This window comes from Camelina sativa, chromosome 11 (genome assembly GCF_030686135.1).
Source record: "Camelina sativa cultivar CO46 ecotype springtype chromosome 11, ASM3068613v1".
NCBI lineage: Eukaryota > Viridiplantae > Streptophyta > Magnoliopsida > Brassicales > Brassicaceae > Camelina > Camelina sativa.
Genome location: NC_141890.1, coordinates 16,144,679 through 16,161,802, shown reverse-complemented (window position 1 = coordinate 16,161,802; position 17,124 = coordinate 16,144,679). Strand labels below are relative to the sequence as shown.

General features: G+C 36.9%; 1 long non-coding RNA gene and 1 other non-coding gene across 15 annotated transcripts; both read left to right on the top strand.

The window, feature by feature from the left end:
• The first annotated feature begins 157 nt into the window (after window positions 1-157).
• Window positions 158-1,865, top strand: LOC104724936 (uncharacterized). 14 transcript variants are annotated; one of them, XR_015570333.1, is made up of 8 exons: window positions 172-471; window positions 602-677; window positions 738-821; window positions 917-986; window positions 1,082-1,207; window positions 1,303-1,338; window positions 1,458-1,513; window positions 1,718-1,865. It is a non-coding gene; the product is annotated as an uncharacterized LOC104724936 (long non-coding RNA). The 14 variants fall into 14 exon arrangements; XR_015570334.1 differs by having other exon boundaries at window positions 173-471; window positions 1,303-1,322; XR_757807.3 differs by having other exon boundaries at window positions 158-471; window positions 602-821.
• A 12,241-nt stretch (window positions 1,866-14,106) lies between these two features.
• Window positions 14,107-14,213, top strand: LOC147934066 (small nucleolar RNA R71). The gene has a single exon (XR_015573460.1). It is a non-coding gene; the product is annotated as a small nucleolar RNA R71 (small nucleolar RNA).
• Window positions 14,214-17,124: the final 2,911 nt, after the last annotated feature.

Genomic DNA, 17,124 nt, shown 5'->3' with positions numbered 1-17,124 from the left:
CTCTCTTAATTAGTTTGGTAAATCTAAGATTAGGTGATCATCTTTATCGGGACTTCTTAACAATTTTTCTTAGGTTTATTCTGATTAAAAATAAATCAGAAATGCCAATATTACTAAGAATGACTTCTTAGCTAAGGGGTTTAAGAAATCTTAAGAAGCGTCGACGTGCTCAATAATAATTGGGTGTAATTTTTTATATAAAAGGGAAAAAAATTACATTCACTTTTTTTTGTTCCTTCTCTCTCGCGACGGAGATTGCGAAGTTGAAAAATATTTTTGTCAATGATCCGTTGGAATTGGAGATGAATGATTCGATTCTTGGCCGTTAGCTCAGCCTCTCCACCGATGGCGGATCGCAACGGCAACTCTCGGTGAGGGAACCGACTACTTGGTTGGATGAAATCGGAGACCACCAAATCGGAGGCTTTCCTTCACCAATTCGGAGATTGAATCACCAATATCTTTCTCATGGTATGTTTGTCTCTATTTTTGTATCAATTTGTGTTTAGTAATTAATGTTCTTTGATTTTGCGAAAATTAAAGTCTTCTTCTTCCTCAAGTTGAAACCGTAATTTTTGGATCACACTTGAAATTAATTCAGGGTTGGATGTCGATGCACTTCAGTTACTGGACGTGGGCTCCCAATCCCATCATCCACTCCATGGCAACATTTGAAGGTCTGATTGACAAGTAATGTTTTGTTGGTCTTGTTTTTGTCTTTCTGATATGAAATCCAGGTTGAAGGGGCAGGAGATTTCATATCGGTACATCAACTCAGGTAGGCGAGTATTCTTTCCACTAAACCGAAAGAGAGTGTTGGGGTGAGATTTGTTTCTCCACTTTTTTTTTTTTTTAATTTCTGTAAATCTCTCTTGTTAATTGTAATGTATGGTTAGTAACGAGTGTCTAATTTTAGGATTTAACAAAAAGAGCCAAGAATCAGTAAACGTGGAAAGGTTTTGCCCGCAGCTTGGAAGGAGCTACAAGTGAGTTGTTCTTCGTTTTTCTTTTAAGTTGTTGTTTGATTCAGCCTTGATAATTAACTGTATGGTTTTAATATAGTTCTGTATATGTTTTGCAGCTAGGTCACAGAGTTGTATTGAAGAATGAAGAAGAATACTCAAGTCTACTTTATCTCAGAGAGATGGATTGAAGAGTGAAGAATAAGACTTAAGCAGACTGCTTAAGTTAACGATTGTGGAAGAGGGTACTAAGATCTTCTAGTTTTTTATTCATCCTTGTCTCTCTGTTTGATTTAACGATTTTTTTTTGGGTCTCACTCTCTCTCTCTCTTTGATGCAGGTCTTCTTTTGTGGTTTCTGGTACTAAGATCTCTCGGTGATGGTTTGATTGTGGAGTATTTTTTTTTTTTTTGTCTTCCTAATCTCCCATATTCACTCTCTCTTTTTCGATATAGTGAAACAACTGTTGATATGGCCTTTTTGTTTTCCTCTCAGGAGTTGAAAAACCAACGACCATCAATATGGAGGGACGGGTAAGTCATTGGCTTAAGGTAAGTTAACTCTGTTCTTCTCTCTTTCTTCTTTTTACATGGATTTTGAGATTTACCTAGTTATACACTTACCTGCTTCTGATGTTGTGCTCTCTTTCTCGTTTCAGCTGTTTTGTGTTTAACTTCCTTTTATCTTGTGCTTTCAGAATAATATTTGGTCTCACTTCACTCCTGATTCTTGGATGGCTTTTTTTTGTCTTGCAGTTATTGTACGTGAGCTCCCATCATCTGCTTCATAACAAGATTTGAAGTGTCTGATTGCCAACTAATGTTTTGCGGCAACTTCTTGGTTTCTACTCTCAAATGTTTTATTTTTTTCAAAACTAAGAACCTCACTTACAAGAGTTTACCATTGGAGGAGTACAATTTTAATTAACAAACAAAGAGTTCTTATTTTATAAAATTACACTTTTTAATACTAAAAAATTTAAGAACCCAAAAATACAAACCTACCAATAAAGATGCTCATTAGATTGATTAGGTTAATAAGGTGGCTATACTAGTTAGGTTTTGTAATAAAAATTAAATGGCTACTTTTTTTCTTTTCTTTTAACAACATGCATTATACGAACTTGAATCTGAATGGTGATAAAATGACAACACTAATAACACAAAACCATCTAACAACTTGTGGTTAGGTTAATTATGATTTGTAATTTTAAAATAGGTTATTTTATTCAAAGTTAGGCTTATTCTCACTAAAGATATTTTCCATTTTCGACCATAAAAAGGACTAAACAAAAAGGTCACAATAAAACTACAAAATAATTGAGAGTCCTACACTAATCAAATGTGGGAACACTAATCAAGTATGATTTTATATGAGAGTGGTCCTACGCTACCGCTTCCGTGGTCTGTGCCCGGAAAACCGGATCTGAATATAAGATTAGCTCCAAGCCACCGCTTCCTAAGTTTCCAAGCCACTGCTTCGGGGATCAGTTTGCATGTCAACGTGGAACTTGGGACTGTGTAAACAAAGGAGGAGCGTAAGACAAACAATAAACAATGTGTGTCGTTCTGCACAAGGAGGAGGCAACTCAAAGCTCAGTTAATGAAGTGAACTAGCTTAGTCCACGTGTTTAGTTTCCTTCTTTTCTTCCCTATTTCCCTCGCATTTGTGGAGATCTTTATCGCTTTTGTTAATTTGAGCGTTACCAGTTTGACCTTTCCACAAAAGAATCAAATATTGCAATCAATATAATAAAAACAAAACAAACGGTGACATCTCGATTTTAAAGTGGTTTAAAGTGGAATTAGAGGTTGAAAGTGGTGATAGAACAACCACATTGATATTATTTGAGGGAGATGTAACAAAACTTACACACGCAACAGCTGAAAAGATTACTGCCTCAAAATGTCTATCCTTAAAATAGATTACACACACAACAGCCGGAGAGTTATATCCTTAAAATCGTTCTAAAATATCTTACCAAAATTTTTAAGAATACAATGGAATTTCAAATCAAGATCACTTAGTACAACTTCCAAGCCTCTAACAAATATTCACGGGGTTTCGGATCACCAAAGAGAATTTACTAGAGGATTCATATGCCACTATCAAAACAAGAGAAGTAATTTCTATAATAAAGCGGTCTTAATTATTATTTTATATTGGATGGTCGGAAAAAAAAAAAGAAAAAAAAAGATTAAAACAGAAAATGCAAATGACGACTACCAAGTAATATAAGAAAACTATTAATGGTTTACATTAATTCTTCTTTGCTTTACACATTTTGTCAACAAAGCAAACAAAAAAAGATCTAGGGATTAGATAAGGCAAATATGGAATTTGAGAAAAAGACATTCAGAATTCGTATTAAGATGACTAATGAAACTTGAGAAAATTAGTATTTGAAAAATCTCGGAAAAGGGTCTCTTGAAAACGCTGGAATCTTGGCGATGAAGCTTTTGTTATTTTCTTTTAAGAAACGATCGAATCAGAAAAAAATTCATCTCATGAAGTAAAAAAGGTAAAAGTGAATTTGAGCCTCCATCATTTTCTGATGCAGCGCATCTTCAAGTCGTTGATCACCACCTCAACGACTTTGTTGATTGTTTAAGTCATGTTAATGGGCCTGAGGTTCATGGGTTTTAAATTCATAGTATTGTCGTTAAGTATTAGACTAGGGTTCTCCTTTTCTTAAATAGACATGAGTCTCATTATTGTGTAATTATTGATTATTGAATAAACTTGTTTTACTAGAGCTTTGCCTAAAGCTTAGAGAGAAGCACTCTCAACCTTAAGAGCTTGTGTTCAAGCCCTGCAAGGAGGACTTGCGAAACCACGTTGATATCGCTTATGATATCGACCTTATCCTTATTGCTTATTTGTCAAGTTACGATGTTCTAAGCAAGATACGTTCGTGAATCCGAGTTCTTCTTGAAATCCAGCGTTCTCGTCCGTTAATTAAGATTCCGCTCTCTATCAGTTGGTATGAGATTCATCATGTTCCTGGTGGTTTGATTTCTTTACGATGTGTTTTAAGTTAGAGATTTCTGAGTTTTATGGTGGAATTTCTAGTGATTCCTTACTAGAATGGCTCATGGAGGTTGAAGAAATTTTACAGTTTCACAAACTTTCGGATGATCGATTGGTTTCTTTTTTGGTGAAGAAATTTCGCGGACAAGCCGCATCATGGTGGCAGCAGTTGAAGACTACACGCAAGAGAGCTGGGAAAAATCCTATCAAATCATGGGATAAACTTAAGAAGAAACTCTGTGCAACCTATTTACCTCGTAATTATGACAATATGGTGTTTAATCGTTTGGGAAACTTGAAACAAAGAGAACTATTTGTGGATGAGTACTCAGAGAATTGTCATCTTCAGGGCAAAGACTGCGTCGATGAGCTTAGACACGAAGTTGAGTTATCCACTAAGAAACAAGTCTATGATGAAGTTTCGAGTTTTGTAGTTAAAGATAATGCAGATTTTGGATCAGAGGTCGTGCATAAGTCATCTGAATTTGTGTTCAAAACAAGCTGTGATTTTTGTCACGCTAATCAATTAGAAGAAGACGTCGAAGATAATTTTGATTCGGAAGAACAGAACGGTGTTGTCGACGATGACGGAGATGCTGAACCTAACAACATCAAGGATGATGATCTTCTAAGTTTAGAAGAAAATACTCTTGCTGTCAACACAGGAAAAGGAGACGAAGTCGATAATGACAAAGCCACGTCAAATAAGATATACTATCTAAATTCTTTTGTTGACGATGACGAGTGTGAGTCACATGGTGATTATAGTCGAGACAAGGAAGTACTCTTTGATTTTGCAGCACAGCAGACTCTCATTGAAAATGTTCTTCCTACGACTGATAATAGTTGTGATAAAGACACCAAAAATATAGATTTCTTCGAGATTGAAAGGGTCAATAGGGAACCGCCAGATCGTGGTCGCCGCGAGATGTTGTTTGTTCACGACTGGGATTATCTCTATCACACAATCTATGGCTGTCGGATTAATAAGATCTTTATTGATAGATCTTTTGTGCTCTCTATTGTTGCCGACACAAGTTTTGGAGAAAATAATAAATCCAACAAAGGAAAAGGTGGTGTTGCGGTGCCTGAAAGCAGAGAATCTCTCGAAAGTCTTTGTCAATGGGACATAACAAGAGCTGATTTTCATCTAAGCTGTAAGAGACAAAAGGGTAAAAAAAAAAACTACATGCGCAATACAACGGCAGAGATTATGGATTGGTGGAGTTTGAGAAAAGAAAGCTCAAGGCATTTAACATCTTCTCATCAAAGTGACTTCTTCACTGCAGATTTAAGTAACATAAGTCAATATGTTATTTTCGTTCTCATTGAAGCTTTGATTACAAAGAAGAGGCGTATGGTGGAAATTTTTGTTCACCATAACACAGTTGTGGTGATATCATCACGTGAGATTTTTGGAGTGCCTTACGTAGACACCAATTTAGTGTGTCTCCTTTTTGACATATCAAGAGCACTACAGACGAGAACATGGGAAGGAATAAAATGTTTTCGTTGTTATTTGCTGTGCGGAAGGAGCTTCATGGGGGAGTCTTGTATCTAGGGTTTTCCGTTGTTGATGTGCAAATCGTGTGGGTGCTTGGTTTCCACTTACGACCACCGCCATTTACATTGATTAACATGTTAAAGATTCAAGGGAGCCCTGGTTCTTGTGGTGTTTCCTTACTACAAGGACAGTTTATAGATCTCTGCAATAAGCTCTGTAGTACTTTGTTTTCTTTTATCGATAGTGAAGAAAATCATTATTATGATGATTCTTATGAAGAAGACAGAGAGATAATTGTAGTTGAAGTGATTGAGAATTCAAAATCTTTTGTGTTTTTTCATCATGGTGGATTGCCAGAAGAAGATTACCATGTACTCTACATAAGAACTACAAAAGAGGAAAAGATGTATGTGGTCTCAAAGAAAGAGTGTACGAGTTGGGAAATTCTAGCAGAAATCCCAATAAGAGCCACATCTTATTGCCAAGTTACTTATGAAGATCTGAATTCACATCATCGCCAGTTACTTGATCGGTTTCGTCGTAACATGCCTTGCGTGTTTGATGGCATGGGGATCGTGAATATTAGCAACATCAATACGTTGGATGTTTCGTCTGCATTACAACGTTGGGCTGCTGGTTTTGGGTGTTTTGTGCTTCCTTTGGAATATATCTTGGAGTTTGTCTACAATGGTAGCAAAGTCTCAACGGTATCATGGGATCGTATGGTGTTTGTATTTGCTCATCGTGATTTGTGTACTATGTCAATTGAGTTTCGCAGTGACGTTTCTCAACAGAGAATTGAATGTGTGGATAGTTCCCAACGGGTTTTTTCCTATACATGCACGACAACTATGTGTAGGCACGCCGTTACTTGCGAAACAAGCAAGGTGTTTTATGTCGTTTTGATTTGGGAAAAGTTGCCACAACCTGATTTTCAACATGTGAACGGCACGTTCACACTTGGTCCCAACTCTGTTTCTCCACCGCTATCATTCCCTTGGTACCAGCTCTGTTTCTCCACCGCTAACAACATATCACTCGGAGCTGTTTTTACTCGTTTGGGTTCTTGTTACAAATTCACGTCATTTCTTTGTTGGAGTGTCGTTTCTTTCCCATCAAGAAAGCTATTAACTTGCGGAAAGTTAAGTTTCCTCTTGGCTTGTTTCTCTAACAAGCTTCGGTTCATGTTGGGTAAGCAGAACACAAATGCGGTCGTCGTTGTGTTGATGTGGACGTTACTTACTTACAGCTTGGATATGCATGCAACATTTTATAGTCACACAATGATCACAACTAGAACATTGGGGAATATTTTAGGATGTATGGTGGGTGATAGTCTTCAAGTTTGGGTTGGACGCTATATCTTTGATTTCTTTGCGGAATTTCAAGATTTTCAGCTGCAAGCTGAGTTGCATTTGAAGTACTGTGCAGTACCCATTAGGAGCTGTGACTTGGTGTTTAAAACATGTGATTTTGTATGGTTGGTGTTCCGAGAAGATCGTCTCTGTTCTCATGAATATCAACAAGGGTTGACATTGGCTCCAAAAAAGGATAAAAGAATCAAGGAAAAAGAGGATCTTGTGGTTACACGTGTTCAAGGAAGTTTGGTAGCTACGTTTGTTTTCACAGCGGCTCACCAAGAAGGAAAATTTCGCAAGCTGCACTTTAGGCACAAAAAGAAACGTCATGAAGTTCGTAAGCGAGAATATTATGAATTGGTGGACAAAGGATATCTCCAAAGATTTAAGATTCGAGGTCGACTCTTTCTAACCGGCGGGACTGATGCAGCGCATCTTCAAGTTATTGATCACCACCTCAACGACTTTGTTGATTGTTTAAGTCATGTTAATGGGCCTGAGGTTCATGGGTTTTAAATTCATAGTATTGTCGTTAAATATTACACTTGGGTTTTCGTTTTCTTATTTAAGGAGACATTAGTCTCATTATTGAATAAACTTGTTTTAGGAGAGCTTTGCCTAAAGTCTAGAGAGGATAACTCTCAACCCTAAGAGTTTGTGTTCAAGCCCTGCAAGGAGGACTTGCGAAACCACGTTGATATCGCTTCTGATATCGACTTTATCCTTATTGTTTCTTCGTCAAGTTACGACGTTCTAAGCAAGATCCGTTCGTGAATCCGAATTCTTCTGGAGATCTAGCGTTTCGTCCGTTAATTAAGCTTCCGCTCTCTATCATTTTCATCCATTCCTTTACCACTTTAAATCCAAGAGGTTGAAAACCAAACCCGCAAATCCCATATCCGTTTACTCAATCTTATTGTCTCCTAACTATCCTAAGTTGGCCATCAGCCGATCACCTCCTTGTTCGAGTCATTTTTTTTGTCAAACAAGACTTGTATATTTTTTTTTTCAAGACTTGTATTTCATTCAATTAAACCCATCAAAAAAAAAGTTTACAAAGTCTTCAGACATAAAAAAGTGTAGAATAAACTTTAAACTGCATTAACTAGACTAGGTTGGATAAGCCATAGAGAATCGGAGAGTGAGAACTTAAAAAATTGGGAAAATTAGGAATAAAGGAGCTTTTTCAAAACATTTGTCCATCTACACTTTTTAAAATTTTTTTTGGTAAACTAGGTTTTAGAGTGTAAATAAAAACTAATTAAATTTGTATATCAATTATATATTTAGATTAAATGTTTAGATTTTTAGTAGATGAAATAAGGAAAATACAAAATTAAGAGATTTTTGGGTGAATAATTAGTGGGCTTTAACGTGGGTCATAGACATATGAGAAAAAAAACAATTTGGGTAAAAAATTTGGGAAGGCCAAAACAAAACCGTAATCGAAACCCTTATTCCGCCGTCTCTCTCCATCGTCACCATCTCATCGTCGGCTCTCTCATTCTTCACCATCTCACCGTTGTTTCTATCCATCGTCACCATCTCTCTCCATCATCCGCCATCTCTCTCCATCTTCTGCCATCTCTCTCCATCTCTCTCCATCTTCCGCCGTCTCTCTCCATCTTAACCATCTTCTATCGTCTCTCCATCGGGTTCTTAGTCGTTTCGGTGGTCTCCTCTTCACTAGCTCAAAGTCAATCCGGTTGGATTTCTCTTCACCATTTCTCCATGTCGATCGCATTAGGTATGTTGATTTGTGGAATTTTTTTTGCATGTTTAAAGTTTGTCCTTGTTTAATCTCGATTTCAACCTAGAATAGTATCCCGTATAAGTAAATTATCAAATTTTCAGTTTGGATTTCTCTTGACCATTTATCCATGTTGATCGAATTTGGTATGTTTAATTTTGAAATTTTTTTGGCATGTTCAACTTTTATCCTTTTGTAATCTCGATTTCAATCCAGATTTGTATTATTATAAGTACTATTAACAATGTTTCAATGATTTTCTTAATAATGTGTTAATGATGAGGATGAAGCTGTCGGTTTTCTTATTTTTCACTATTGTATAGATTTTAATTTCTTGTCTTGCATCTAAATGATTAATAATCATGGTTTTTTTGTTCTTAAATCATAATTTTAAGAATCTGTATTTTGACTTTGTTTTTGAAAATTTGACTCTTTCTATCTCAAGAAATCGAGTAATCATCATCTCTTTGTTTGGTACCTTTTTTAACTATTGTATTGACTTTAAATTCTTGTTTTGCATCTAAATGATTAATAATCTAAGTATTTTTGCTCTTAAATCATAGTTTCAAGAATCTGTATTAATTTGTTCCGAAATTGAACTTTTTAGTATATAATTTTCTCATGCCTTTGTTGATTTTTGTTATGATTTCAGAGGTGTTTCCTTCTCTCTCTGCTTCTTAGCTTGTAATATCTTTGCTTGTTACATCTTCACCGCTTAAGAGGTATGTAGAATTCTATTATAATTTTTTCCTTGAAACCAGTTATCATATCTAAATATGTGATTTGTAATATGTGATTTATTTCAGTTGTGGCTAATTTATTACTAATTCATCTTTTACTATATTCGGCAGGTGAAATGCTCAAATTTAACCCTGAGCTACTCTCTCAAATTAAGAGATCAATTGTAGTACTTAGGGATCGAATCCACAAGAACTCTAGATTCACACAATAGACTTAATAATCTTTTAGTTATGCTAAACCAAAATTGTAATTTAAATAGCAATGCAAAACAGAAAATAAAAGAGTTGTAAATTCAGATGGATGAAATGTTAGGCCTAGGGAAATTCTCAGGAAATCATGAAAAATCAGATCAATTAATTAAACTAGCAGGATTCAACAATTAAGCACCGTTCTTGAACTCTAAACACTATTGTAAAATAAATCAGTTCTCACTGCAAATATTATCTAAGTTTTAAAACCCAAAAATCCAAATCTCTTTGCAAAATTCAAGTTAAAAACCAGCAATAAAAAGAAGTTTAGATAGGTTCACAAAATTACTAAATCAAATCTCTTTGCAAGAAGTAATTTTGCTCACCAAAGGTTTTTATCAGGAAAATCAATTATATTCTCATATCAATCAATAATCCTAAGATCTAAATCCAGATGACTAATCAAAGATCTAGCATTAATAACAACCTATGGTGAAGAACAAGAAAGATAGTGAATCCTAAATTAACAGATCTAATAATCCATGAAATCCCTAATCAGAAACCCTAAACCTAACAAGCAGATCTACTCAGACATAATTGTAAGAACACAAATCATGAATAAAGTAGATAACATTAAGAGATTAAAAGAAGAAGAAAAGGAGTTCTGAATCTTCTCTGAATGAGTCTTGATTCTTCTCTCTAAAAGCTCTCTAAAAATCTCTCAGGGTTTTGCTCTCAAAAGTTGCAGGGAAAAATAAAGCTTCAGTCTAAACAATGACCATAAAAATTCTATTTATATTCCTAAAAACGTCCAAGGACTAATGATGCAAATATGGAAGACTTTAGGGCAGATTTGTAAATCTTCAAAACTTATGGGAAAACTTCCGATTTCTTCTTGTGGACACTGCATCGATCGATGCTGATGTTGTGTCGATCGATGCACCCTTCTGAACATATCTCCCAACTTTGTAGCTCTGCCTCAATGCTTTGCTTATGCTCCAAATCATCCTCTTTTAGCTCCTTTGTGTTCCCATCCATGTTAAATCCTATAAAGACTCAAAAGACTCTAAAAATACCAAAAAGACTATAAATAAGACTTATATCATGGCTAAAAACACCTACAAACCATGATATATCAACTCCCCCAGACTTAACCTTTGCTTGCCCTCAAGCAAAACATAAACTTAGACCTGTGAAAGAGGTTTGAAAACGCAGGAACTCGTTTTCTTTTTCTAGTAATGCCATGATCATCCAAACCATAATCCATATGCTTAGCTGATAAATCCAAATCGAACCACCATGTACTTCTCCGTTGACATTTCATAGCATCCCAAATTTAAACCAAATTTCACTACTTCCTCCATTAAGCCTTCATCGGAGGGTCTCATCAATTTGATCAATGTCAAGAACCTTCTAGACTCATTCCCGTACAATACCATAACAAGCAAGACATATCTTTTACCACATTTGGTACTCTTTCTCTCCCCCAGATTTATTCTTTTTAATCTTCCTTAGAGCTTTGCTTTGTTTTTTTTTTCTCAAAGTTGTAGGCGAATAATGGGGTCATCAGTAATTTACCTACCCCTCGCTTCCAAGCTTTGTGTGATCATTTGACTCAAGAGTAAAATAATGAGGTCACAAGTAATTTACCTACCTCTCTAAACTGATCAAAATCATCTCATCTTTTATTCTCTCCTTTTTTTTTTTAACAAAGCTCTCAGGAAAAATATTTTAAACTTAAATAAGGGAGAGGAGTACCAATTTTTTTTTCTTTTCTAATCTTACTTGTCAGGTATGAAGAAGGAGTAAAGCTCTATGAACATCAATCTCCTTGATGAGGTAAAAAGAAAAGTACATATATTACCTCAGACTTTTATGGATTATGTCGGAAATTTGGATATCTCTGGTTCACTGGTCAGCCATTGGATTTTTCATTAGTCGGATTTGTGGATTCAATCTGCAGCATTAATCAACCAAGGCAGTACACTAAAAAGAAAAATCATAGTTCCCAACAAAATTTTGACTCAATAAACCATTTTTTTTTCTGACTCTCAAAAACAAAAACGTAGTTAGTAACTGCCTCCCCCAGACTTAAACAACACTGTCCCCAGTGCTATCAAGTAAGAGATTGGCGAATAAAATAAAATAAAAATAATTCAAAAGAACAAGGAAAACGAAAAACCTACCAGTGGGTTGCCTCCCACTAAGCGCTTGTTTTCAGTCATTAGCTTGACTGTGTCGGATCTCAGGCATCCGGGGGATCAGAACATGGCAGTGAATGCTTCCAAGAGAATGTCCTCTTCATCCAAGGGGGTGTGTAGGCAGTACGTGCATGAGATCTGCCAAGGATGTGAGGAACATGACCAGGGCGGGACTGAGGTATGGTTGGCTTTCTTTTATGTCCTGCAAAATCATCAACAGAAGAAACAAGCGTTCTACGATAATCTCGTGGCTTGGTTAACTGCAAAACAGTTTTTGTACCTTTGAAATTCTTATTGATGATAGGAGAAGGTTTGGGTGAAGAAGATGTGTACCTTGGCCTTACATGTGGGTTCTGGACTGTGGAATGGTGAGATTTCAGCTTTACAACTGGTCTAGGACTTGCAGCTAAGGATCAACTCGAGAATCTTCGGTTTTGGACAAGTCCGAACTGTCTCTGGAAGTAGTGTCAATCGATGCAACAGCTGCATCTATCGATGCTATGTCTGCAACTCGTGTTTTTTCAACGATTCTGCAACTCTCCTCAGCAATCCGTGTTTCCATTACAAAAACATCATCTACCAGCGACTCATCATGCATTAGAACCTCATCATAATCTCTAGTACTGATTAGATGATCTCCACTCCAATCTTCAAGCTTAGAAGCTTGCTCACTCACTTTCTCAACAGTCTCCAACTCCTTGACATACCCAACAGTAATGTCTCCAGGAAGCTCTATTAGCGGATCGTCATCAGAAGCTATCTCCACACAAAATGTCTGACCATCAATAGTGGGAGCTCTTCTCAGCTTGTCCATCTCAAAGTTCATGACCAAATCATCCACATTCAAAGATATGTGTCCTTTCTTCACATCTATGACGGCACCAGCTGTAGCCAAGAAAGAGTGTCCTAAGATGAGAGGATCATTAGGCTCTTGGTCATATTTCAGCACCACAAAGTCAGTGGGAATCATGCAATCTCCAATCTTGATTGGAACATCCTCTAAGACACCTTCAGGAATTCTGCGGGATCGATCAGCTAAGATAAGAGAGATCTTAGTTGGCTTGAAATCCGTCATCCCAAGTCTCACAGCAACAGAATGGGTAATCAGGTTAATACTAGAGCCAGATCACAAAGTGAGTGAGGAAACCTTCCTGTGGAGATAGAACAATCTAACACAAAACTTCCAGGATCTGGTAACTTCTCTGCAATCCTACTATGAATCACTGCACTTACTTCCTTAGAGACAACCACCTCCTGCTTCTTATCTTTCTTCCTCTGTGGAGGCTGCTTCAACAGAATTGAGCTGACATCCTTGGTAAGCAAAACTCCTTCCTCAGGACTCAAACCATTGGTGACCATTCTCTTAACATATCGTTTAATCCCAGGAGAAAACTTGACAGCATCAATTAATGGCATTTCTATCATCACCTTATCCATCATAGCTTTGCATCTAGCTTCTTCAATCTCCTGCTTAGTCCTCCTAGGCTTAGGAAAAGGAACCTTAGGCTTATCAGCTTGCTCTGAATCGATTTATGGAGCTTGAAGAGAATCCAGAGCTATCTGTGGGGGGTGTCGATTGATAAGCATCGATTGATGCTTGATGGTGGTTGCGTCGATCGATGCAGTTGTATATCGGTCGATGCAACATCCGCTACCATATCATCGTTTTCTTCCTTCACCAAAATTGCATTACAAGCATGCTTGGGGTTCAACTCAGTTCTTCCAGGAAGAAAAACTTCTTGTCGTTTAACAGACCCAACAGTGTGAATCACTTGATTCTCCAGCTTCTTGTCATGAGTGTTTAATGCATCGAACTTCCCAGTCAGCTCAGTGTATACAAAATCAATCTTTCCATTGAAGTCCACTGTTAGCTTCTGTTGACCTTCCAAAATCTGTCCAAGCATTGATTCCATCTTGCTTTCTGAATTGGGTGGAGGGAGGGGTTGGTAAGAAGAAGATCCATAGTTCCTTGTGAAATTGCTGTTTGGATTTCCTGAGAATGAATTCTTCTGACCAAATCTCTGATTTTGATACCCAACTCCATACACATAGTTGACATCTTCTGTAATTTCTGGCTTTGGTGCAAAAGTCTCAACATCTTCAGCAAAATGGACTGACTTCTTTCCCACAAGAAGATTGTAGACTGTATCCAACTTAGCATTCACCGCAGCAAACTGATTGTAGACTATATCCAACTTTTCCGCTCTAAGTCTGCATTCTTGGTACTGTTGCTTGATGCTAGCCTTTCTATCAACTTTTCAGCGTCATCTGGATAACTTGTCTTGAAGTTCCCATCACTAGCAGCATCCAAAGCCATTTGATACCTCCAGTCAATCCCGCTGAAGAAGATACTAATCAACTGCACCTCTGTGAACCCATGATGTGGACAGTCTCTCTGGTATGCTTTGAACCTTACCCAAGCAGCTTTGTAAGATTCAGCAGGTCCTTGTCTAAAGGTGGAGAGCTTAATCCTCAGCTCATCAGACATTGCATCATCGTAGAAGTAGTTCAAGAATGCCACCTTGATGTCATTCCAGGTCTTCAGAGATCCTGGTTTGAGTTGCCTTAGCCAATGAGAAGCTTCCCCAGCAAGAGAATAAGGGAAAAGCTTACAGTAGAGATAGTCCTCAGTGACTCCATTAGCCTTGATGCTTGTAACTATGTCCTCAAAGTGCTCAATGTGGTCTAGAGGTTTCTCATGCGGCAGGTTCTGGAATGGTCTTTGGCCAACAGGAGCAAAGTAGGCAGGCTTCAACTCAAAATCATTCCTTGGGAATGGAGGAGGGACGATTGCGGAGCGGTTCTCACAGAACAAATCTGGCCTGTTGAAGTCCGCAAGAGTCTTGACAAGCTCTCCATTGTTGTCCCGTCTAGGCTGTAGGTCCAAATTGGCTCCATTCGCACCAGCTCCGACATTGCGTTGATCGATGCCGTCCTGGTTACGTCGATCGATGCCAACATTGCGTCGATCGACGCCATCTGCATTCTCATCAACGACGACGAGTTCTTCCTGAATAACCCGTCCATCAACATCAAGTTTTTGGCCTTTTTCGTTGCGCACATGACCCTCTTGATCCCTCAAAACTCCAGCCGCATCTGGTCTCAATATGATTGGGTTGACCATCTTTGTAGATTTGGCTGCTTTTGTGTTCTCACGCTCTAGTTGTCCTAACTCTTGGTTTGTAAGCTTAACAACAGGACCAATTGGATTTTTCCTGGTGCTAGGCTTACGCATATACCTGAAACACACAAGAAGAAAAAAACAAAAGCGTGTAAGTAAAACAGAAAAATAAAAATCTAGACAAAATCAAAGATGTTAATCTAATGGTGAATCAAAAGAGTCCCCGACAACGGCGCCAAAATTTGATATGCTCAAATTTAAGCATGAGCTACTCTCTCAAATTAAGAGATCAATTGTAGTACTTAGGGATCGAATCCACAAGAACTCTAGATTCACACAATAGACTTAATAATCTTTTAGTTATGCTAAACCAAAATTGTAATTTAAATAGCAATGCAAAACAGAAAATAAAAGAGTTGTAAATTCAGATGGATGAAATGTTAGGCCTAGGGAAATTCTCAGGAAATCATGAAAAATCAGATCAATTAATTAAACTAGCAGGATTCAACAATTAAGCACCGTTCTTGAACTCTAAACACTATTGTAAAATAAATCAGTTCTCACTGCAAATATTATCTAAGTTTTAAAACCCAAAAATCCAAATCTCTTTGCAAAATTCAAGTTAAAAACCAGCAATAAAAAGAAGTTTAGATAGGTTCACAAAATTACTAAATCAAATCTCTTTGCAAGAAGTAATTTTGCTCACCAAAGGTTTTTATCAGGAAAATCAATTATATTCTCATATCAATCAATAATCCTAAGATCTAAATCCAGATGACTAATCAAAGATCTAGCATTAAGAACAACCTATGGTGAAGAACAAGAAAGATAGTGAATCCTAAATTAACAGATCTAATAATCCATGAAATCCCTAATCAGAAACCCTAAACCTAACAAGCAGATCTACTCAGACATAATTGTAAGAACACAAATCATGAATAAAGTAGATAACATTAAGATATTAAAAGAAGAAAAAAAGGAGTTCTAAATCTTCTCTGAATGAGTCTTGATTCTTCTCTCTAAAAGCTCTCTAAAAATCTCTCAGAGTTTTGCTCTCAAAAGTTGCAGGGAAAAATAAAGCTTCAGTCTAAACAATGACCATAAAAATTCTATTTATATTCCTAAAAACGTCCAAGGACTAATGATGCAAATATGGAAGACTTTAGGGCAGATTTGTAAATCTTCAAAACTTATGGGAAAACTTCCGATTTCTTCTTGTGGACACTGCATCGATCGATGCTGATGTTGTGTCGATCGATGCACCCTTCTGAACATATCTCCCAACTTTGTAGCTCAGCCTCAATGCTTTGCTTATGCTCCAAATCATCCTCTTTTAGCTCCTTTGTGTTCCCATCCATGTTAAATCCTATAAAGACTCAAAAGACTCTAAAAATACAAAAAGACTATAAATAAGACTTATATCATGGCTAAAAACACCTAAAAACCATGATATATCAGCAGGAATGGAACAATTGAAGTATCCTAAGCGGCTTATGGAAAATGGAAGTGAGCCACAAGTTGGACAGATAAATAACTCCTGTCGAATGTCTATATTACACAAAATCAAGAACGCATTACCAGAAGAGTATGAGATTGTGAAGGGTGATCCAGTTTTCGAAAATATATTAGCTCGCAGCCGTACCTTGAACGAATAATAGTAATTATATCAATCGGTTTAGGACTTTTCTTCACACCCTCATAGCTTTGCTTAATGAGATGTCCAATTATTCTTGCAGATGGAGTCCTACAAAATGAGTTTTTTTTGAAGGAGCACATGTATGGTTACCCACAAACTTGTTGATTTTGAAATATGTAGATGCTTATAAACACTCAGTCCGGAGACGCCAATTACAAGCACTATCAATGCAGCGTATACACCACCATCTCTTTTCAGATTTTGTAATCCTGTAATCGCAGTTATATTTCATTGCATACATTTCCATAGTAGCCTGTAAAGCTTCCTTACTGCTAAAATATTCACCTTTTTTTACCATTGAATCTTTCAACTTTGAATAAACAGCATCACCAAGATTAGCATCAGTAGGCTTTTCTAATACATCATTAGTCGGCTTATGTGAATTCCTTGAAATAATAGCTACTGATATTCCCAGATCAACTCCCATATCATCACCATCACTTGTATCATGTGGGACCTTATTCAGATCGAACTGGACTTTACTCCTATCATCATCAACTACTCCTTTGAACGTAACACACAACCGAATCATGTTTTTCTTTTTCAGATATGCAAGAAATTTTTTTATTCCTC